Raw genomic sequence first — 25603 nt, 5'->3', positions numbered from 1 at the left:
TACATCTATGTTGAGTGTGTAGCAGTATAGAGAGGCTGTTCTTTTAGTATTGTTAATACAGATTCTGTGTTGGAAATTCTAGCGCATCACAAATCTTCAAACGCTCCAACTTTATTGAAGTTACCGTCAAACAATTATTTGCCAAGTGTCTTCTTCTGAGACAATCACTCTTAGTCGCATTCCAATTTGGTGCGGCCTCACGGGAAACACACGGTTCTTGCCTATTGCCTTCATCACACTTGTCGCTAAGGGTTTCTGATGAAGTGTTAGTAACAGGGCACGAACCTGTTCCTTCAGTGGCCCGCTTTTTGCATCAACACGCTTGAAGCTTTTATTCCAAAGCAGTGGCTACTTTATCTTTATACATAGAGCCATTCATAATTACAAAGAAACCTTTCTCTTCAGGAACCCAAACACGCAGCGTAGCTTCACAAAGAAACTCTACTAGCATTTAAATGTGAAGCATTCCTTAGCGAACTTCGGCGTATTCGGCCCTATACATCCATTCATCCATCCATCCATCCATCCACCCATTCATTCGTCCATGCTCCCGTCCTTCCAGCCGGCCAGCCAGCCAGCCGCTTACGACTTTAGCTTTCCCGACGTTTAGATAACGGGACCTATTCGAAAATTTTTGTTGCATAAAATGACTCTGTGAAGAGACCAACTGACAACTCATAACATGAAAATCATAACATGCGTGTTATGAATGTCATGATTTACATGTCAGGGTCTTGCCGTACCTGCAGTGGTTTCGTTCACGTGGCATATCGCAAAGCTGGTGTAATATGACATTACTGCATAGTGAAAATACGTGACGCACCCTTACGTGGATGATCCATCCATCCATCCATCCATCCATCCATCCATCCATCCATCCATCCATCCAACCATCCATTCATCCATCCATCCATCCATCCATCCATCCATCCATCCATCCATCCATCCATCCATCCATCCATCCATCCATACCATTCATCCATCCATCCATCAATCCAGCCAGCCAGCCAGCCAGCCAGTTGCTTACGACTTCAGCTTTCCCGACCGTTTGGATAATGGTATGTATTCGAAAATTTTTGTTGCATAACATGACTCTATGACGAGACTAACTGACAACTCATAACATGAAAATCATCAAATGTGTTTCATGAATGTCATGATATACATGTCATGGTCTTGCTGTACTTACACTGGTTTAGTTTACGTGGCACAGCGCAAAACTGATGTAATATGACATTACTGCTTGGCGAACATAAGTGACGGACCCTTACGTGGATATTATAACAGGCGTGTCATGTAAGAACATGACTACATGCATGCTCATGATTAACCTCGTGGTCGTTCCGCTAGATTCATGTATATCAAGTTTGGTATTACGTGACGTCAATGGGTAATGCAAGAATACGAATGGTGCACACATGATAATCATGACATGTATGTTATTTAGAAACATGACTGCATGCCATGCTTCGTTCGTTGTCGTTTGGCTAGCTCATACACAACAAATGAGATAATACGTCACGTGAATGAATGATGAATGTCATGACAGGTGCAAACATGATAATCATGAGATGCGTGTCATGTTAAATATTACTACATGCCATGCTCATGATGCGCTTGCGGTCGTTTCACAAGCTTCACATACACCAACTTTGGTATAATGTGACGTGCGTGTATTATGAAGGTATATTACTGATGCAGACTTGATAATCATCACATACGTGTCATGTCATGATTCTCAGAGAATCTATTTCTCCTTCGCTCTAAATAGCATTGTCCTGAAAATTCAGGTTTCCGAAGTTTTATTACAGCGTTTTTATTCTCTTTTAGTATTCGTTTTCAACTTGTATGTGCTGTACTTATTGTATACTTATGTATTCAATACTTTCTTGGCTTGAACGGTGAAAATAAATTGTTTGTTGTTGTTATGTGTTTATTTTTACTATAATCGCACAACATATGAAGTGTACTTGTGGTGTTTCTTTTTTTTTGTCCGGTACATGCGTTATTATGAAATAATTTGCTATGTCGCTCATTGTGTTCACTATGAGTGTATGAAACACTCATCCCAAAGAATCTTTATGCCACTTATTGTTCAACTATGTCCCCTTGTAACTGCCCACCTGCTTACACCTAAGGGTCTGCAGTTTGTATTAAATAAATAATAAAAATTAAATGTAAGAACATCACTACATGCCACGCTCATGATGCACTCGTGGTCGTTTCACTACTTTCAGGTATACCAAATTTATATATCAAAAACTACTAAAAACTTCACTTTTATACCTTCAATTATATACCAAACATACCAAAAACTTTACGTTGCTGAAAATCTGAACTAACTACGGTAAACAAACCGCTCATAACAGTGAATTCTCTCTACGGAACTAATTGCCATTTGCCTTAAAACCAATGACTCTAATTTGTCAGAAAATATAGTTCCTTCTTAACGAGCACAACACTAGGATCTCATTAACACAGCCCCTAAAAATATTTTGGTGTCATTTTTTATATATCGCAAATCCGTCTTTTTTTGTTTCAAGAGTATCACATGTTTTTTTTTGTTATACCAAGTATTAGAATTCTCTTTACCCACTGTTTTCAAAATGCACACCGAAAGTTTTTCTGTTTCCTGTAGATGCAAATGTCATATTTTTCTTTATGTATAGCCTGCATAGGAGGTCCCAATTCAGTCTCTGACTCAGGGACCTCTTCCTGTATACTCCATCGCAATTGCGAGATTTTAAAGGAATATTATGAAATTTCTGAAATTTGTCACTAGCAATTGCTAAAGAGACGAGAGGTGCAAGAATGCCTACGTTGTTTGGCCGTAACTGGATGAATAATATCGAAATTCAATAGCATGAAGTAATGTAAGTGAAGACACTTTCAAAAAATATGCGCTGGCAAAAGATATACCGCGAAGTGTACGAATAACGCGCCGGGCTACCGAGCGAGAAGTTGGGCTCAGGGCAAGCATTGTTGTTAAAGAAAACGTTTCACCTGTATTCTGTAAGGCGCGATCAGTGCCGTATGCGCTACGCGAACAAGTCAAGCAGGAATTGGGAAACTTAGAAAAAGCTGGGGTGATTTATCGGGTGTGGCACAGTGCAGGGGCGACACCTCTGCTGATTGTGCCAAAAAATGGCAAGGAGCTTCGGCCAGGTGGTGACTACCTTGTCACCGTAAATATTGCCATTGTAATGGACCAGTACCCGCTCCCTCTCCCAAAGAATATTTTTGCAACCTTACAAGTTGGAACTGTCTTTTCGGGTCTGGAGTTGTCTAAGGCGTACTTACAGCTCGGATTGAACGAGTTAGCACAAGAGCTGCTCACTGTCAAAACTCACGCGGGGCTCTACAGGTTCCAGCGCTTGCAATATGGCGTGGCCTGTGCACCAGCGGTGTTCCAGGCAGGGATGGATCAGATCCTACACGTCCTCTCAGGATCATCTTGTTACTAAGATGATGTGGTAATCGCAGGCGTAGAAAAAAAGCAATGACATGACAGGTTGAAGCAGGCGCTCATACGCCTAAGAGAACATGGGATATGGATTAACACTGATAAGTGTAAGTTGTTCCAAGAACGAATCAGATACCTCGCTCATTAAGTTGACCAGAATGGGTTGCATCTTACGGCAGATAAAGCAGTTGCCATCAAGCAGGCGCCGAAACCGGACAACGGGACCCATCTCAACGCTTTTTTGGGCTTGGTTGATTTCTACTCTAAATTTTTACCAAACCTGGCTACGGTTTTAGAGCCCCTGCATTACTTGTTGCTTCAAGAAGCAACGTGGAATTGGTCACGTCAATGCGATGAGGCATTTAAAACATGTAGGGAAATGCTCACTAACGAAAATGTGCTTGAGTTGTATGATGTCAAGAAAAAAGTACGGCTAACGTGTTACGCGTCAGAGAACGATTTGGGGGCTGTGTTGTCACATGTTTTGGGCGGAACAAATAAGCCAATAGCATTTGAGTCGCGTTCAATATCGCAGGTGGAGCGTAATTACAGCCAACTAGTAAAAGAATCTTTACGCATTATGTTTGGCATGACGCGATTTCATAACTACATGTATGGTCAAACCAACGCCTCCTAGAAGAACTATGCCTGGAACGTCGCTCTCTTTTCAATTGGGAGCCCCCTGCCAGCACGCAATTTCGGAGGCCATGCCTTCTGCCTTGTGTTGCGACCGGCCACCGCGTGAGACCGCTCGCCTCCGTACCGCTCTGCCAGGTGACATCACGGCTGCTCGGAGGTAATTGTGAGGGCATTGCTGTGTTCGCAAAGGTTGGCCGTCGGAGACGCTCGCCTTCGTACCGAAGGAGGACGGTAAAATCAGAGGCTACACTATAAAAAAAGCGCGAGTAAAAAGGGGGTATCCTTGTCCCACAACAATAAACGTCATCTATATTGCGATCCATCCTTGCGCTATCGCCCCGCGCCCGGTACTGTCTGGTCACAATCGACATGCCCATTATCAGGGTTACTTTGCATTCTCAATAGGAAAGTGGCCAGCGCCGAGTTTTCAAGAAAAAAAGCACACGCAAGCCTGATGACGATTATTGTTGTGAGACAAAAAGACACCCTTCTTACTTGGTTTTTTTTTTTAGAGTGGAGGGCAGCGCGTTAGTGGCTCATGTTCCAGGCATAATTTTTTTAGGAGGCGTTTGGTCAAACTTTTTAGGATTCTTAATGACCATCAACCTCTCACCGTGCTCCTCGACCCGAAAAGGAAAGCTAGCGCAGTAGCAACAACTAGAGTACACCGATGGTTTAGGTTCCTATCTAACTACAGCTATAAGATTGCACATCAGCCGGGCACGGCAATCAGTAAAGCAGATGCTTTGTCTAGACTGCCCTTTCCCCAGACCTCTGATCAAAATGAATGCATTTTTCTTTACTCTGCCGCTCTGGATGGACTGCCTCTGACAAAAAAAGATATAGAGCGTGAAAAGACGCACGAAAAGCTACTATCTTAGTGCGCGACATGTTTTGGCATGGCCGGAAGCTGTCCCGCAAGAACTACAACCATTTTGGGTGCGACGTTTGGAACTCTCTGTCGACTCTGGTTGCGTTGTTTGGATGATTACGGTAGTGATTCCAAGTTGTTTGTGGAGTTTTCATGAATCTCTTGCATGAACATCGGAATCACAAAGATGAAAATGGTTGCAAGGTGAATGCTTTGGTGGCCAAGAATCGATGATACATTCGAAGAAACCGTACACAAATTACAGCGTTTTTCAAAGCGTACAAACGGCAACACAGCTGACACCTTTAAGTCCGTGAAAGTTGTACGAGCACCCACGGGAAAAAAAGCGTCTTCGTTTGCTGAGAAGGAAGGTCAAGCGTTCCTTTTAGCTGTTGATGCTTACAGTAAGTGGCTAGAGGCTAAAGTATTTAGCATGATGACTGCAGCTACGACAGTGGCAATGGTTCGGTCTTTGTTTGCCTCGAATGGACTTCTTTTAGATGTAGTAACAGATAACAGGACGCAATTCCGTGCTGACGACATTGAAATCTTTCTGCAAGCGCAAGGTGTAAAGCACTTGTTCACACCCCCGTACTACCCGCAGTACAAAGGGGTAGTGGAGTGGTCCATACAAATCACTAAGACGGCCCTGCTTAAGCAGTTATTAGAGGACAAAGAAAAAGGTGGTGCAAGCACATTTCAGCAAAGAATAGATAACTTTCTGTTGAGTTATCGCACAACGCCGCATACATTCACGGGAAAAACACCGGCTGAACTGTTGTTGAGAAGGCAGTTGGAGACCAAGTTTTCTTTGGTGCGTCCTGATCTGACAAGGGCCATAATCGAGAAAGTAGAAAGAGTGAAACAATCAGCCGATAAGCGCAGAGCGAAGCCGCGATATTTCGGGGTTGGTGACCGTGTGTTAGTTTGTTCTTTGTGAAGAGAATAGGTGAAATGACTTCCAGGTAAAGCTACGTGAGTGAAGTCTCCAGCAACGTTTTTAGTGGTTATTTGAAACCAAGTGCATTTTGTACATGCTGATCATTTACGGGATTCTGTGCTCGACGACCAAAACCCTATGTCAGGAATTATGTCTGCCGCACGTCTCCGAAGCCGCCTCTCCTCCGCTGCATGTAGTGCAACCGTACCCTCAGGTTGAACCAAGGCCGTCAGACTTGGGGTTAACCGGTAATAATAATACAATTCCTCTGAGACGGAGCAACTGGGAAAGGCGGCCTCCGGAGCGTTAGGGTTACGACCATTTTTGATCTAGTGATGAAGGAAGTGTTGTGTTGTCATCTGTATTACTGTGCGTGAAGGCCATCACCAAAGAACTGGCTGTGCCGTCACCGTGTTATCGCACGTGGGTGGATGACCTATGGGCATATATATTCTTGCTCTTGTTATGTTTCCGCGGGAATTGCTGCTTTATGCTGCAAGCATGCAGTGCCGTTGATACAGGTGTTCTGGTAAGCCTTACCCCCGTATTCACAAACGCTCCTCAACTCGACTTTCACCCTTCATTTCACAGAGTTGAGCAGTGCGCCACTGCTCGGCTGAAAATGACGCTGCGCAACTCAAGAATCGCAGCTGGATGATTATTCCTGATATGCAGTAACTTACTGTTCTTAGAGATGGCGCTCCCATCGGCTTTCTCAAGTGAAAGTGAAGCGTTGAGTGAAGGGGACGTTCTTGATTAAGGGGGTTAGCCTCACTCTATCCAGATGCAACACCATACGTGCACCACCGCTCAAGATTTGAAAAACGTTGGTGCTCATGATGGCGTGAACGTGTTGTTCTCAGTACGTGATAAAGTGGGAAATGTCACTAATGTGCGTGCTTTGGTGGGTAGAGCGTTGTGTCAGCAGCCGGCAAAAGGGACCAATGTGACTGGAATCGTGTTCACAAATAAGCGACTTGCCCTTCCGGCGTGGTTTATGTAATTATTTCAACGCCCGGCGACTAAACTTCAGCCTCTGCCTTGTCTGGCGCATTCATTTGACCGCCTGGCTATCGACTTAAATGGACCGCTCGCCTCGCCGTCTGCTGAAAATAGTTGAATAACTGTCGGCGTGGACCATCTCACGCGTTACGTGGGTACCCACAGCAACCGCAAGAAAAGCCACGCTTTTTGTCTTGCGCAAGTTTGTTTTTTTTTGCTACGGTGCTCCAAGGGAACTTATAGCGACAAAGGACGTACTTTCCTGTCTGACGCCATTCGAGCCTTGCTTGGTCAGTGCAACATGATTCATCGCATGAGGACAGCATATCATCCACAGACGAATGGCCTCGCACAACAATTTAATCGCACCCTCCGTCATATGTTGACAATGTGCACCTCTCCTGACTAAACTAATTGACACACCGTCTCTTCATTCATCATATATGCGCCGTTGTTGTGTACATAGTGTTTACGCAGTTGGTAATGGTGGTGGTGTGTACCAAAGAAAATAAGTGTCAGCCGTTATAAATGCAATTCTAAGAGCTTGAGTATTTGTCGCTGGCTTGAGCATCACCATTAGGTTCAAGCAGAACCACGACAGACTTTATCAAGGCTCTCTATCAGATAACAGTCACATGTCTTTTTTGAACTTCTGTCGGTAATCTACGCAGGTACGTCCGCGCAGAAGTTCTAGCGGGATTCGTCAATGGCCTCTTTCTTCTATTCATCGCTTTCTTCATTTTGTCCGAATCAATTGAGGTAAGTAACAGAACTGCTTGTAGAGCCTTAATATGAATAAATCAACTGCGGCCTATCGCACATGTATTATTCAGGTGAAACTCTAAACACGCACCTTATGTAAAACGCTAATGAATATATCTATGGCCTATATGCCGAAGTATAAATTTGGTTGCCGCAAGGTTATGAGTATAAGTGAACAATTGTTAATTAAGCCGACGTTTCTACAGAAGCATCCCCCCCCCCCCTTTTTTTTTGCAGCCGTAACACTATTCACAGCTTTTCCGTGTCTTCTTATAGCATGTTTAGACAGGAAGGGAGGGGATAGGAAGAAGAACGAAGAAAAAACGAAAAAAAGAAAGAAAACGGCTGGATAAGATGAGACGACGTGTCAAGAGAGTAACAGAAGGCGGACATGGTAGTAGTAAAGGAGCCATGCTATTATTGACGGCATTGCACCCAACACAGCCACCCTTCCATCAAGTGGGCAATGTGACGATCCGCGTTTGCTATTGCTCCTTTCAGAGCAATTCGCTGGCGCCTTGTCCATCTTCCAGATTTGGCACGTTGTGCGACAGGGCTGTCTGCCCAACTGGTACACAGAGACCAAGACAAATAAAGCGCATTGTGTGCACTTTGTCTTACGTACACTTATTGCGCCGACAGCCCAGTTACAGAATGTGCCAGTGATAGTGCAGGCTGCTTTACAGCTTTCGTACTTCCCAATTGGCACGCCAAGCGAGCTCACTGTGTAAAGCGAGCTCAATACTCGCGGACTTGACATCAAAGCAACAGTTTTCAACTACTCACAAGCAACTTACATACATCGCGTATCTTGTGCCTTCCTGTGATGATATTTACCCGAAAGGGCGACCAGGTGCATCGCGGTGAAGGGGCAACACAGGAACGTAGTCAGTGTTCTGACGGCCAAATTTAAAACTTATTTTCTTTATTAAAACAAGAAATAGCCTGATTAAACTTTCTTCATCACTTAGCCATAGAGTGGTACATTGATACATTCTTTTCTCAAATTTTGTTATCGTCCCTTTAGGCTTTCCGTAATTCTCAGGGCAAACCGCACCTGCAGTGTTCGAACATCTTCGGTACTGTAGTAAATCTTTTCGTTATGGTCAAGCCGACTTCGCGAACAGTACAGGTTATTTTGGAACCTGCGTGGCTGTTAGCGATAACATTGTAATATTCTATCACTCGTGTGTAAATGCCGACACGCTTCGACAAATCTGAGTTGATCGACGGCCGACGCTCTGTTCGCGGCTATGTGCTGTGTATTGCTGTAATGATAGTTCTCATTTACTAACCTCATTTTCGGCCCAAATAAAAAGTTTCACCTTGATTTGATATCTGGTGCCTAACATCCAAAAACCACCATGTGATTATGAGAGACGCCATAGTAAAGGGCTACGGAGATTTCGACCACCTTGGGTTCTTTCACGTGCATCCGAATCTGCGCACACGGTCCTGCAACATTTCCGCCTCTATCGGAAATGCAGCTGCCGCAGCCGGAATTCCTTCCAGCGAGCTGCGTGTCAGCAGCCGCGTACTTTACCCACAACACCACCACAGCGGCGCCAGTTTCACCATCGATCTGTAGTCTGCTATTTTCTTCCACGACGACCGACTAGCGACCTCGACGTAATATTCGATGGCCACAACGTCACCGTTCTCGTCGACACTGGGGCCGACTATTCCATCGTCAGTGGCCGTTTCGCAAAAAACTTCAACAAAGTGAAGGCTGCTTTGCAAAGCCCTGATTCCGCACCACTAGGGGTCATCTAATAACGCCGGCAGGTGTTTTCACAGCAACAGTTACCATCAATAACCGCACTTACACCGCCAGATTTGTGATTGTACAGCACTGCTCCAGGCATGTGATACTAGGGATGAAAGTTTTAAGTTGCAGCTCCCTCCTTCGGACGGTGGGCGAAACGAAGAGCATGCTGCAGCGAACGGAAGAAAGTAAAGACGGCGCATGGCAGTGCATTGCACGTGAAGCGAAGGCTCTCGTCCCCTGCTGGCGTCGATTGTCTTTCAGGCGTGTCTTTCCTTCACTCATATGGCCTAAGCCTACAAGTGGTGACCAAGAAAACACGAATCACTGAACCGAACGTGCCCTCAACTGACAAGCCTCACGTCTGCATGATGTCTTGGTGGTGCAACTGTGCCTCCCATCTTTCTGACCGCAGAACCCGCAAACTTGGTTCCACAAGGTCGAGGCGCAGCTCTCGCTGCACCACCTCGCTATGGAGAGAACACGCTACTGCCACGTCGCCACAGCCTTTCCTCTTGATGTTGCCAGTTAGCTTTCTGATGTCCTCTCCAACCCCTCGGACACTAGGCCATATCCGCACCTCAAGACTAAGGTGATGAAGCGATTCATGCCATCGCAACTCGTCCGTCTTCAGCAGCTCCTTGCATAGGGGGACCTTGGTGGCAGGCGCCCCTCACAACTAATGTGCCGAACCGCCAAACGCGACAGCTCCTCGGGGAGCCTGACGTCCCTGCCCACTCAGCGCTGCTTCGCGAGCTCTTCCTCCAACGTCTTTCTTAGCCAATCTGCCTCGTTGTCGTGGCTGCCGGTGAGGTCAACCTTGACCGACTGGCGAAACTCGCTTATTAGGTTCACGAATTCACCACCCCATCTATAGGTGCTGTCTCACCACCAACAGGCACGGCGAGTTTTCCACTTGGGGCTCGGATCGATGAACTTTCCGCCTCAATTGCCGCTGCACTCCAAAGCCCCCTCCCGGAGACTCATTCGCCTCGGTCCAATAATCAAGCTCTTCGACGGACAACGAATCTCGGAGTCTCAGCCCTCTGCCTCTCTGCTCGTACCACTGGCGTTTCGGACACTGAAGCACAAGGTGCAAACACCCCTGTTCATAACCGGGAAGCACTCGCCGAGATCACTGACGGCGGCGTGAGGTGTCCCTTCTGGTCCCAGTCACCTTTTCCTGGTAATAGATCGGCTATCCAGCGCCAAGTTCTTAGAGATACGGGCGTAGAAATTAACGTTGTGTTCCCGAATGAGGCTGATCGTTTGAAGTCACCTGATTAATCGCGTCGTGCTGCCGCCTCTACAATAGCGACGTATGAACTCCGCTCTCTCGCCCTTGACTTTGGTCTTCGCCGCATTTTCTGGTGGGTTTTCGTCATCGCAGACGTCGTTCAGCAGATCATCGATTCAGACTTCCTCTCAGACTTTGACTTAGACATCAGCGTGAGGCGTCAACGCCTCGCCGATGGTCAGACTCGCCTTTCCGTATCTAGAGTTGTGTCCGACATTGCTCCAATGGACATCCGCATGCTGATTTCTCACCAGTCGAAAGAAATCTTGAGGAGTTTCGGAGAATTGACCAAACCATGTAATATCACTCAGCTGCCTAAACATGTGGTAACACACCACATCGTCACCCATGGTCCACCAGTAGCCGCTTGGCCACGCCGCCTGTTTAGAGACCGCTTAGTGATCGCCAAGCGGGAGTTTGAGCACATGCTACAGCTTGGCAGTATACGCCCGTCCTCAAGCGCTTAGGCTTCTCCGCTGCAATTAGTGCCAAAGCCTGCTCCCAGTGACTGGCGTCCATGTGGAGACTATCGAGCATTGAATGCCAAGACTGTCCACGACAGCTATCTCTTACCTCATATCCAAGATTTTACATCACGCCTCGACGGCTGCAAGATTTTCAGCAAAGTGGACTTTGTCAGAGCCTACCACCAGATTCCCCTTGCGCCTGTCGACGTACCTAATACCACCATCCCGACATCTTTTGGTTTGTTTGAATACGTGCGGATGCTTTTTGGACTGCGCAATTCGGCTCAAACCTTCCAGCGGTTACTTTCTGAGGTGACACGAGGATTTCCTACTGTGTTTGCGTACGTTGACTATGTCCTCATAGCCAGCCGAATTCCAAGAGCATGAGCAGCATCTCCGTGCTAGTAAAACTCAACCTTCTACCTACTTCCTCTGATCCCTTGAGCAGAGCTCCCCCAGCTGCGTAGCAGCTGTTGCCATAGAAGGGAGTGCAAGGTTGGTTGCATGGTGTCCGTCTTGTCTTGTCGTTGCTGCTTGTCAAGCATGGATACCGGTGCCTTTCGAGACGTTACAACACGACTTTATTTACAGGAATTATTCTATAGATCTTATGTACACGCCTCTTCACCGTTGGAACTGTCGCATGATGCCTCAGCAGAGACTATTTGCTGCGATTAGAACGACCGTGAGGAAACGGGAGCCAGGTTTTAACCCCTCGGTTGCCCCTCCCAATTCTCCTCACGGCCAACCGAAGCAATTCAGCCCGTTTATTAGACAGAATAAACAACTTTGTTGCCGTCCTCTCCTCTCGCTCTCTTCTTCAAGCACTTGACCAGCCGATCTGAGAGAGAGACACGAAAAAAACGGCCTACACAAGACGTTTCGCGAATTGTGCGAACGCACGCGATGGTGGCGCCGTCCGGCTGCAGGTCCATGCCATTACTGCGGGATGACTACGCTGTCCATAGTGACAACCGTTTCGCGGACTCTACTCCAGACGGATGGGTGTCGATACACCAGATGTCCTCACGTTGCCCGCCGGCACTCCGCTGGTCATGGACCACCTTCCTGGTTGTTAAAAACGGCGACCGACCACGGCCTTCTTACCAGAACGGGCGTCCTTACGCCGGGATTATCGTCTCTCGAGCGGCTCCTTGTGACGCGCACCCTTTTGCGACAAGGACGACTGACTCCCCTGGCCTGTGACGACAGACTTTACACAGAGATCTCCGCTCCGTGTCCAAAACCGCCCCGATATGCCTATCCTTACAATCGAGTGACATGGTGATAAGGTCACTGTTCGCTACCACCGGCTCTCCCGTCGAAACGTGTTACACTAAGCTCTTGCTCTCAGCACCCCGAACCTTTTCAGTCGGCTGTTTCTGGCGTTTAGGGTGATTCCATTTTTGGTGCCCTGCGCTACCGCAATTGTCGCATGGCCTGGACGTTTTTTTTCTCTGCGCCTAGGCTTTTCCCGGCACCGCTACTTTTCGCTCTCATAATCTGAGCTCTAGCTTAGCTCGCGCTTTGCGATTCCACTGGCTTTCGATTCGTCTGTCTCGCATCCTGCGCTATCTCAAACGTTCGCAGCAACGAGGATATCTCTGGGGCGCTCATCACAAATAATCAAGAAAACGGTGCTTGACGATCGTCAAGCACTGTTTGCTTGATTATTTGTGATCTTTATGCCCTGTTGGGCTTGTTCACGTGTACGAAACTTGGACTCTCTCCGCTACCAACGCGAAAGCTAACCATCCCGAAAGCTCTCCCGGTACTTTGTACGCTTCTAGGGCGCTTTCCACAGCCTGAAACAACACCGGCGCTTCAGCTTCGGCTGAAAACTTGGGTAACGCATCTGTGAGGAATTTAGAGAGGCGTCTCAGTTCGCTACACAGATCCCGCCTGCCGAACTCAGGTCCACTCCACCGAGAGCTTCCGCCCATCATCTGTGACAGTCTGTTCACCTCCAACCGCAATTCCTGCAGTCTACGCTCCAGCGTGAGATTTCAGAAAAGGTCATCTCTCTGGCTCTCCCACGCACTACCCTATTCCGGGTTCGCCGCGTCGCTCTCGTTTCCCGACTTACAACTCATGGCCGGCGCTCACCTATACAGGTTTGAGTGGGCAAACCTTGTGTCCATAGGACGCCCAAAAACTCAAGAAAGGCAGTGGCACCCCTGAGATGCAAGAACACCAGAAGACTCACCACTTGCGAAGCTGCTGCTTGCTGTCTTCTCACGTTGCCCGCCATCAGACGTGCGACATCGCCAGGGTTGTGACCGGACCGATTAATTTAGGTCGACAGTGTCTGAACCGCTGACTTCCTCGGATCGATGGCTGCCACACCGCAGCCTCCTCAGCTCGGTGGCTTGCTGCTTCGTTCGACAAGCTGATGTCTTGGCTTTCGTCTTCCGTGTCCTCCGCAACACGACAAATTCGATGGTACGCAGAGCATTCCTTGTCGTCGTTGTCTAGATCTTGTCTGACTGCGCCAGTAAAACTCAGCCTTCTGCCCACTCCCTCTGTTCCCTTTAGCAGAGCTCTCTCAGCTGCGTAGTGGCTGTTTCTATAGAAGGAAGTGGAAGGTTGGTTGCATGGTGTCTGTCTTGTCTTGCCGTAGCTGCTCTTGCGTGTAGATGATGAATACCATCGCCTTTTGATGCGTTGCAAAAAGCTGACTTTATGTACAGGAACTTATGTACATATTTACACGACTCTTCACCATTTGAACCGTCGCATGTTGCCTCGGCAGAGCCGATAATGCAGAGCACTCTTTGCTGTGACCAAAATGACTGCGAGGAAACGGAAGCCAGCTTGTAACCCCTCGGTTGCCCCTCCCAATTCTTCTCACGGCCAACCAAAACAATTCAGTGCGCTTTTTGGGCAGACTAAACACCCTTGTGCCATTTTCTCCTCTCACTCTCTTCTTCAAGCACTTGACCTCCAGGTCTGAGAGAGAGACAAAAGGACCGGCCTACACAAGACGTTCCGCGAACTGCGCGAACGCACGCGATGGTGGCGCCGTTCAGCTGCAGGCCCATGCCATTAGTGCAGGATGACTACGCTGTCCAGCGTGACAGACGTCCCGCGGACTCTACCTAGATAGATGGGTGGCAATACACCGGATGTCGTCACGTCGCCGGTGGCACTCCGCTGGCCGGCGACCACCTAGCTGGTTGTTAAAAGTGGCGACCGACCACGGTCTTCTTACCAGAACGGGCGTCCTTACGCCGGGATTATCGTCTCCCGAGAATCGGCTTTTTGGGAAGCGCGTCCTTTTGTGACAAGGAAGACTCACCCCCCTGGCCTGCGACACCAGACCTTACAGGCTATATTTCAACGCCTACAGCAGTATGGCCTCGTGGTAAGCATCTCGAAGGGAATTTTTGGCGCACCCGAGCTTGAGTTTTCGGGCCATCACATATCATCGAATGGTATACGCCCTCTTCAGTCCCCCGTTAAAGCAATCCAAGATTATACTCAGCCTACAACAGTGCGTAAGTTACGCCAATTCCTAGGACTCGTAAATGTTTTCAGGAACTTCATGCAACACTACGCAGAACTGTTTCAACCACTCACTGACCTCCTTCGTTCAACCGCTGGTCCTTCCTCTACCATTTCTTGTTCGTCAGAAGGCAAGGCTGCTTTTACTTCTGCCAAGCAGGCGGCCGAAAACGCTGTGCTTCTTATACATCCGCGCAACGACGTCCCTACTCGGTTGATTGTAGACGCGTCCAGGGTGCCCGTTAGAGCCGTTTTGCAGCAGTGTAATAACTTCGAGGACAGACCCTTGTCTTTTTACTCGCGGAAGCTACTTCCTGTTCAGACCCGCTACAGCCTCTTCGGCCGGAAGTTACTAGCCATCTCTTCAGCAATACAGCACTTTTGCAATATTTTGGTAGGATGCTCGTTTTACGTGTTGACTGATCATAAACCACTGGCGTACGTTTTCGCAGAAACTCATTCAAGTACGTGCCCCTTGAGCTCCGTCTCCTCGCTTATATCTCGAAATTCACGACAGATGTTCGTCATGTCAAATGTGTCGACAACACCACCGTGGATGCTCTTTCTGATATTGCCACGGTTGATCCTTCATCTCCAGCCATCTACTGGGCCTCCTTTTCAGCCACGCATAAGAGTGATGAAGAGTTGACCGCTTTTCCGGAGAACCCTCGCTCCCTACGACTACTCCCGATGCCACATTCTTTATCATATGAGTCATTGTTGTGCGATGTGTCAGCTGAAATTCCGCGCCCATTCGTTCCCGCTACATCACGACGCACCGTTTTCTACTTCCTACTCGACATGTGTCACTCCGGCATACGGGATGCTCAGCGAATTCTCACCAGCGCTGTCTGGCCTGAAATAAATGGCGATGTACGTGCTTGGACGCGCATGTGCCAGCCCTGCCAGAGATGCCTAATGTCTCCCGTCATACCAAGACGCCTCCGCAAACTTTCCTTCCACCTGGACGTCGCTTCGACCATGTACATCTAGACATTGTGGGATAGCCCAGTGTCTCAAGGATACCGCTGTATACTTACCACGGTCGATCATTTCACACGCTGGCCACAGGCTGCTCCCATTTAAGATATCACCACTGAGACAGTTGCTGGCACTTTCATATCTACCTGGGTACCTCATTTAGGCTGTCCTGGCACCGTGACAACAGACTGTGGTCGTCACTTGAAGTCCACACTGTTTACTTGCCTTAATCGCATCCTCAGCAGAAGACATTGCCGTACAACTGCTTATCGTCCGTGCACCAACGGCATGATGGAACGCCTTCACCTGCAACTGAAGACCACCTTGAGCACCCGCCTCTATAGAGCCACCTAGGTCGATGCCTTGCCACTGGTGCTTCTAGGTTTACGGACTGTTATCCGGACGGATCTACAGTGCTCTGCACAAAAACCAGCGTGCTCATTGGAGCCGTCTTGCAGCAGTGTAGTAACTCCTGGTGGAGACCCTTGTCTTTTTTACTCACTGAAGCTACTTCCTGCTGAGACCCGCTACAGCGTCTTCAGCCGGGAGTTACTAGGCAGCTACTCAGCGATACAGCACTTTCGTCATTTTTTGGAAGGATGCTCGTTTTACGTACTGACTGATCATAAGCCATTGGCGTATGCCATTGCGGCTCCCTGGACACCTCTTTGTCTCAGTGCAACTACCAGCCCGGCGGCGGGAATACCTCCGAACACTCCACCCCGACCTTCCGATCACAAGGCAATATTTGTACACCCTGTTCTGGCCCCTTCAACACATGTTCTCGTGCGTCTCGACACGGTCAGGCCACTTTTAACGCCAGTTTATGATAGACCGTTCCGCGTTCTAAACGCACTCAAAAAACTGCCATTCTTCTACGAAACGGCCGAGAAGAGACAGTCAGCTTGAACTGACTTAAGCCAGTGGATCTCGAAACCGCTATAGAAAGCCTCTCATATACGACTGACATCACGTTGGACTGCCCAAAACATGTCAGATTTCAACTTCTAGTCTACACGGGGGGCCCTGTAGCGCCTCATTTGGATGGCGCGAAAAACGGAGAGTGCGCGACAGCAAACAGAAGAAAAATAAAGATGGCGCTTCGGAGTGGCACGTAAAGCGAAGGATCTCGTCCCCTGCTGGCGTCCATTGTCATTCAGGTGTCCCTTTTCGTCGCTCCCTTGGCGTAAGCCCACAAAGCTAACACTGCGCCGTCATCAACCTAAGGTCTGAGGCAATAACGCTATCCACTGAAAAAGCACTGTCACCGCACTTGCCATCGAAAGGCACGCCCTGATTATGCTGGAAGATCAAGTCACTATTCCCCCTCGCTCCAGCGTCAGCATTTCAGTCGGCACTCAAGAATAAACATTGTAAGGATAACAGCGCCTCTGGGGCATGGGCACGCGTTACAGGCTAAACTGTCAAGACGAGAAAGAAAAGGCAGAAAAGAACAGCCGGCCTGCCGCAAAGGCTTTGTCCCTTAGTCGCATTTCTTTACATGGCGAATCGTCATAAACAAAGTCATATGTGCTTCAGTATTTTAGACGTTGCGGACCCGTTCCTCCAGAAGCGCCGTCCACACTTCCTAGGCCATGGCACAAGAAATCTAGCCGCCACACGAAGCCCAGCTCGGGGACGGCATCCCGGTCTCCTCGGTACCCGCTTACCTGCCGGTGCTACAAGCATCAACTGGGGAAAGCGTATGGACCCACTTGGCGGATCGACGGTACTATATCGACGCTTCAAATGAACGCGTTGACCACACTCCCATGTTCCCTGACATCACCGCAGACATTGCTGCGACAACAGCATATTCTTCGGACGCCGCCAGTGGTTCTCCAGGCGGCTCGTCCGAATACGCTGCGTGGATCATTTGTGGAGCCGCATGTTTGTTGCCTTCGAACTGCGGTATCTCAACCACCGCCCAAGTACCGGGGATCCCATTTCCTCCGCGGTCATCACTCATGGCTCCTCTAGCTCCTCGCCCGTCTCACCCACGGGCGTCACGTGAGCGACATCCTTGTTTCACAGAAGCTGAATCATTACGCCTTGCGAACTAACCGATGCTTGTACTCTATGTTAACATGAGTGCTTGCATCAAAACTACCGAGATTCCGAGATTTCCGGGACGATGCTGTCTGGTGGGTTGCAACGGTAAACGCTCTCGGCAGCTCTCACGCCTGGTCGGACAATCGGAAATGGCTCGTCACCGGCAGTAAACATCGGAAGACATTGTGAGGCAGGTCATGACCTGCCTCAAAAGCCAATACATCAACTTTGCCCCGCCATGCCTCAGAAGAAACATGTGACACCCCGTGACCCCTGGAAGCACGAAGGACGGTGCAGAAGTATCCGCTCACGGTGCGCTCCATACTCTAGACGTGACAACATTCATTCACAGCATGGGCAAGACCTGCACCGACTACCCCGACACAGTCGCCCCCCATAATGTTTGACAGTACAACAGCGCCAGTCCCGGTGTATGCACAAATGACCACCACGGCTTAGGGAAGCTCCCCTAAGCCTAGGCCGCCCGACAGAGACAGTTTCCGCTGCTCTTCCTGCAATGTCACAGCGTGCCCGAGACCTGTGGTCACAACTAGGCAGCCAAGCTCGGCCGCCTGAGTTTTTGGCGCATTTGGAATACACATCGGTGCCTGCAAAAGAACGGCCACCCACGTACATTCAGTGTAATTTCCAGAGACAATCCAGCAGCTCTTCATGCTACGTCGCAGTCACAGTCTTGGTCGATTGTAAGGATTGCAGCGCCCCTCGGGCGTGGGCGCGCGTTAGGGGCGATACTGCGAAGACGAGAAAGACGAGACAGATAAAGAGCAGCCAGCCTGCAGCAAAGGCGTTGTCTTTTCATCTCATTCGTTTACAACAAGCATGCAAGGCGTCATCTAAGACGACGCGCACCTGTTGATACACCGCACAATTTGCGTCGCCAAAGGAATGACCGGGCTGCGGGGAGGTAACGCTAGAGTAATTTGCACGTTTCAGCAGCGAGTACAAAGATGTGAGCAAAGGTACGATAGTTGCCTACTTTAAAAAATACTGGAAACCAGCAACGCTTTCGCTCATCATCAATTCTGCTGAAAGCACTCCGAGAGCTCAATAGCTTCAACCGCCTTTTGACGTTAACCGAAGCCTTCTGGTGCATGAGCAAGGTTAGCTCAAGAAACCTGCGCCTGAAATAAAAGAACTACTTTTCATCATCGTCAAGAATTCAACAGACCCCCACCACGAAGCACCAAATTGTAACATAAGAACGTGCCACGCAACTTCAGAGCCCGTACAGTGTCGACTCGAGCACGCGAGTTCATCAAGGAACAAGTCGACGAAATGCTACGCGACGACATCTTTCAGCCTTCAAGCGTCCTTGGATGCCACTGGATAGTGTTAGTGAACAAGGGTGGAACTCTGCGTTTCTGCATTGACTATCACCGCCTAAATAAAATCACGAAGAGGGACGTGTACTTGCTCTCCCGGATAGATTACACCCTGGGTCGACTTCACAATGCAAGGTAGTTTTCCTAAATGGACCTCAATACAGGCTATTGGCAAGTCGAAGTCGACGAGAAAGACCAAGAAAATGCTTTCATAACACCGGACGGCTTGTTCCAGCTCAAAGTCATGCTCTTCGGGTTTGCTCGGCACCTGTTACTTTTGAAAAAGTCATGGATACAGTGCTGGCTGGCTTGAAGTCGCAGAATTGCCTCATTTACTTGGATGGCGTCATTGTGCTTTTGTCGAACTTCAATGAACACCTCCATCGCGTCTAATCCGTACTTCAGGCATTCAGAAGCTCTCGCATCACCCTATAGCCAGAAAAATGTCGCTTTCAGTAAGGGAGCTCCTTCTTTTTCTGGTGACGTTATCAGCAAAAATGGAGTGCACCCAGACACAAAGAACACAGCTGTCATCGCTGCCTTCCCACCAACAAAAGACAAAATACGGGCGTGCGCCAATTTCGCGACTTGTGGCCCTACTACAGACGCTTTCAAGAACTTTTCACAGATCGCCAAGCTTCTAACGCAGCTCACGAAGGCTGACGTCGATTTCATGTGGATAATGGTGCAAATTGAAGCATTTCAGAAACTGAAACAACGCCTGTAGACACCGCCGCTAATTGCGCAATGACGAATACGCCTAACAAAAGCACACACGGACACAAGCAGCGCAAGACTCGGCGCCGTCCTGGTGCCAAACACCGATGGCCTGAGAAGGTGGAAGGGTTATCTGTTATGCTAGCCGGTTGCTATCCAAGGCCGAGGCTGACTATTCGACAACAGAAAAAGAGTGCTTTGCTATCATCGGGGCAGCATCAAAATTTCTCCCTTATCTCTACGCCATACTTTTAAAATTTGTGAGCAACCACCACGCCCTGTGTTGGCTAGGTAACTTGAAGAGCGAACCCATTAGGCCGTCTCGCACGGTGGAGCCTAAGATTTTGAAAAACTCGGCATTACCGTCACCTACAAGTCTAGAAAGAAACACTCCGAAGCCGACTGCCTGTATCGTGCCCCCGTCGATACACTATCGCGGGACGACCAAGATGATGCGTTTGACGACTTCGCCGATTGACAGCGAGCCAACCCGTAACTCACTACACTAGTGGAATACCTCGAGGGCTAGACCAGTGTCGTCTGAAAAGCCTTCATGCGAGGACTGGCGTAATTTTTCTTGAAGAACAAGGTCCTCCTAAAGAATGACTTCTCTCCGGCCTGATCTAGCTTCTCCATCGCTGTACCTTTGGCAATGGCGGCCACAAGTAATGCATGCCCTGCATGACGACCCGACGGCTGGCCACCTCAACTTTTCCCGCGCACTCCCGAGAATACAAGAGAAATACAACAGGCCATTCTTTGTCGCTGACGTCGCTCGTTACGTGAGCACATCCCGGGACTGTCAGCAGCACAAGACAACGCTGACAAGGCCAGCAGGACGTCCGCAGCCCATCGCACCACCTCGCTAACCATTCTAGCAAATTCGTGTGGACTTATTCAGGCCGTTTTCGACGTGGGCTGCCGGAAACAAATGGATCGTCGTAGCTATGGACTACCTTGCCCGCTACGCCGAGGTAATAGCCCTACCCACAGGCAGGGCGTCTGAGGTAGCCAAAGTCTTCGTCTAAGACATTGTTCGGCGTCACGGTGTCCCGGAGCTCCTCATCACCGACAGAGGTATGGAACTTACCGCTGAGCTAGCCCAAGCGATTTCGGCACAACTCTACAAGTCACCGCCAACCGATAACGTACCATCCACAGACCAATGACCTCACCGAACGCCTAAACAAAACAATCACCGATATGCTGGCCATGTGCCTCGACGTCGAAGACAAAATGTGGGATGCCAGCCTTCCGTACGTAACCTTCGCATACAATACCGCCATACAAGAAGTGGCGCAGATGGCACCGTACAAGTTGGTCTACGAAGGACCGCGGCAACGATGCTCGACGCCATGTTACCCAGCGCCACCGACGCAGAAAACTTCGATGTGAGTGAGTACCTACAGGCCGCCGAAGAAGCCCAACTCGCCCGCCTCCGTATCAAGAACGAACAGACTACCGACAGCTGCCGTTACAATCTTCGACGACGCTTCGTGAAATACCATCCCGGTAAACGTGTCTGAGTATGGATGCCGATACGCCGACGAGGACTGAGTGAAAAACTTCGGCGTCTGTACTTCGAACCGTAAAGGGTAGTGTGACGTTTCGGTGCACTCAACTACGAAGTTCTCTCTGATAGCCTCACGAAGCCTTGATGGTGCCGTGCACGACCTGAAGTCGTCTATGTCGTGTGCCTTGAACCGTTTCACGCAGGCTAACAAACCTAATGATTGTAATAATTGTTGTTTCTCTATAATTGTGTTTTCTTTCTTGTATAATATTTGTTGTACTTTTTTGCTTCATTGTTGTTGTTGAAGGATCTGGACGACGCCTTTTTCAGAGAGCAGTATTGACACCTTCCTTCCTCAAGTTTTTTTTTATTGTACCATCACATTGTACGTAATTCTCAGCGCCATCCGCGCCTGCAGTGTTCGAGAAGCTTTGGGACTGTAGTAGGTTTTGTTATGGTCGCGCTGACTTCGCAAAAATACAGATTATTTTAGAGCCTGCGTGGCCGCTAGCGATGCCAGAAGAATATTAGATGAATTTGTCTAAGTGCTGACGCGCTTCACCACTTCTTAGTTGATCGACGGCTGACGCTCTACTCGCCGTTAATGGTGGCAATGTAAATCGCTGTAATCTTACTTTTCGTTTGTTCGACCCGTTCGACCCGAATAAAGAGTTTATTTTCGATCTGTAGACTGCTACTTTCATCCACGTCACGACCCCGTGATAATATAAAACGCGGCATCAAGAGAATTCTTTCTAAGACCGCATCAGTACAAAAAATACGGTCAAATGTGTGACAAACGACATATTTGTGCCGATTTCCAACCTTTTACGAGTTGATTTGAAGTCTATTTTGCGTCTAAGCATTTTCGCACAATAGCAAACATTTCCTAAAATCGCACTATTATTAAGATTTCTCAAAGCTACTTCCAGATAGCATAGAAAAAAATTACGAAACTGGAAGATTTGTTAGGGTGTTTGAAAAGACCTAGCTACTAGGTTAGCGCAAATGCTTCAGGAAGCTTCAGTAGCACGACTAAGCAAAACAACTTTAGTAGCCCGAGCACTGTTTTGAAGTTCCTCAAAGAAATATTGATGTCATATAATTTTTTTACTGTGCACACTTTTGCAAAAGCAAACGAACTTTAAGAGGGCGCCACAGTCTTGGGAAATTTTTTTGAGCAAAAACGTTTGGCCGCAGTGCTCCATGCGGCATACGCAAAAAGTGTATATTTTGTTGGCTGAACCTGCAATGTTCGAGCACCACTTAGCATTGAATGACCAAAAAATCAAAGGGAACACACACACACACACACACACACACATATATATATATATATATATATATATATATATATATATATATATATATATATATATATATATATATATATATATATATATATTTATTTATTTATATATTTACATATATATATATATATATATATATATATATAAAGAGAGAGAGAGAGAGAGAGAGGGCGAGAGAGAGCTATAACAAGAATCACACTAGCTCTGATAGTGTAGAAAGAAGCTTAACTCACACAGCGAACGTTTCAGCACAGTTTAGTCCCACGTTTCGGCCGTGGTACCAGCCTTCGTCTGGGAACACAGAGCATAGAAATCACGTACACTGTAAACAAAAAAAACCCAAATGGAAGTTTTTGGCTTGTCCTCTAGATTTCTCCCATCTGTACATGTTTTTACGCCCACGAAACGGGAGTAAAAAAAAACGCCATGTGGTAAGGGATACACGGGGCGTACATAAGGCAAAAACTTTACTTCTTTTCTGGCCTATTGAAAACGAACCCGGAGTCATATGGTTCTTCCTTGGGAGTATTTTCGGCGTAATTAGGACGTTGTTTTACCCCCTTCTTGGCATTTTCAACAGGAAGAGCAGGAGTATTTTAGTCACGTGACCACGCTGTTTTTGTCTTTATATTATATTTCGGAGTAAACAGGTGGAATCTAGGGCGTTTCCGCACACCTCTTTTGGAAGTACTTTTGCTATTGAATGGAAGTTACCACTGCAGCTAGAATTCCCTCTCAGCAAGCATTTTGCAAGGCTGCATACTGAAAAAATTAGACGCGAGCAAAAGCTTACACACAGTTCAAACACCAAAGCGAAATACGGATCCTTTCATAGTTCCTAATTATGCACTACGAGAGCACACAGACTGACGACTTGCAGAATATTTATTATGGGGGTTAAAATACACACGAAGTACAACTCTGTTGTTCATTTTCCAGGAGTGAGCGTGATTAATGACCACTAAATTTGTACAGCATGAGCACAATAATTACCACCACCTAAAGCACCTAAAGTACAAACACTACAAACACAAATTTTTTACATATTTTAGCATACAATAGAAAAAAGAAAAAGTGTAATGAAATACAGATATCAAAACACACTTTGCCAATCGCATTAAAATACACACAAATACACACAGGTTAAAATACACACAAAGTACAACTCTGTTGTTCATTTTCCAGGAGTGAGCATGGTTATTGACCACCAAATTTGTACAGCATGAGCCCAATAATTACCACCACCTAAAGCACCTAAAGTACAAACACTACAAACACAAATTTTTCACATACTTTTAGCATGCAATAGAAAAGTAAAAAATGTAATGAAATACAGATATCAAAATACACTTTGCCAATTGCATTAGCGTATCTGACTAGACATCTGCAAAACTTCTATTAGAAGACCACCTCATTTACCAAAAAGTACATTTCTGCAGCTGTGGTGCTGCAGATGACTATGCCCAATAACATATAAGTAGAACTTAATTTTAATGCGTCGAGAAATGAACTTGCGGCACTTGTTTGAAATAAATACTATTTCAGCGACTAAAGTTCTCTTAGAGATTTCTGGACATATAGAATAAACGCCCAATCCTCAAATGCATTAAATGAATGCACTTATATTCTTGTCTAAGAAAATAAAAAACCTGAAGGCACTATTGAATTAGCTTTCAAGTTTCAGCAAAGCCATTTTCACCAGACCATCCCAAATCAGCTTTCAATCACAACAGTACAAGAGAGGTTGAAGAGTGTACTTGAATAAATTTATTGCTTCAGTACTATTAGCGACCATGTCGATGACCCTCAAAGAAAGCTTCCATGAACATATGAAGCAATGTATATGCCACGAAACTGGGTAATGCGTTGAAAGTATTAACAAAGCATACAACTTTGGAGAACTGGACAGAACAAGCAGATGGCTTTTTCTGTCTCATTTCTTTGTGTTTGCTTTGCTAATGCTTTCTAAAGAATACATTCAAAATTATGTAAGCTTCAACTTTTCTAGCATATTGCATTTATAATGACAATGGGGCAAACTGGTACAGACACAGAACAAATTAAAAATGCAGGATTACAACACCAGCACTTACACTACACTTAATAAATCATCGCTGATGTCAGCTAACATACTTGCGCGCAGTTGGGCCATGCCATTTCACATCATCTAGCGTGTTTCCGATCACCTTAATTATAGATGAAATAATTTTCACGTGTTTCTCGAAGTTGGAAACTTGTCCTGCTTGTTTATTTCCGTTGCCGATAACTTTCCTGCATATTTACACGTAGTTTTTCGCTGACTCAGCTAGAGGGCGTTAAAAAACAATTTTTTTCAAAATATGTTTTCAGAATGCACTCATAAAATGGTACTTACGGCGAGGTAATGAATTGATGCAACTGTAGAAATAATGACTTATTCATGTATCTCATTTCTTTGAGGGCTTTTCACACGAGTAAAATGCATGAATTTGTTGAAGCATATTTTTTCCAGGATCTTGGCTAGTTCAAAGAGCATACATAGAATATGTGCAATTAGCCTATTTGACATGCTACAAGTTAAAAGAAATTTAGGTGCTCAAGCTGTAACAGATCATCTGAAAAAAATTCCAATTTCACTCTTTTTTTCGGAAAACTCTGTATACAGCAGCAAAAAACTTACCTTGGTGTAGGACCAAAAATATGCACCATAGCTCATTTGACAGTGTTGTACATGAGTTAAACTATGTACAATTACTGGACAGTAATATTTTTTAACATCAAAAATATTTTTGTAAAATAAATATTCCTTACAGCTTTTTACCTATGCAACTCACGCAGCGCAATGCATTCGCAAAGACAATCCTCAACTCAAGCCGACTGGCCTAAGATGCAGAAAGCAAACGTCCTGCCATCCACACGGAGATAGATTTCTCATCTGCATTCTATTGTTAACAGAACTGCATAACAGTGAATGTGGTGACTCAAAAATGAACCATCC

The 25603-nt window shown here is 47.0% G+C and overlaps 1 pseudogene; it reads left to right on the top strand.

The window, feature by feature from the left end:
• The window catches only part of LOC119164365 (zinc transporter 7-like), a 642854-nt pseudogene that overhangs the window by 154111 nt on the left and 463140 nt on the right, over positions 1 to 25603 (top strand).

The sequence above is a fragment of the Rhipicephalus microplus genome, chromosome 3, assembly GCF_043290135.1.
Source record: "Rhipicephalus microplus isolate Deutch F79 chromosome 3, USDA_Rmic, whole genome shotgun sequence".
Taxonomy (NCBI): Eukaryota; Metazoa; Arthropoda; class Arachnida; order Ixodida; family Ixodidae; genus Rhipicephalus; species Rhipicephalus microplus.
The sequence above is the reverse complement of the archived record's forward strand: the minus strand, read 5'-3'. Positions and strand labels throughout refer to the sequence as shown.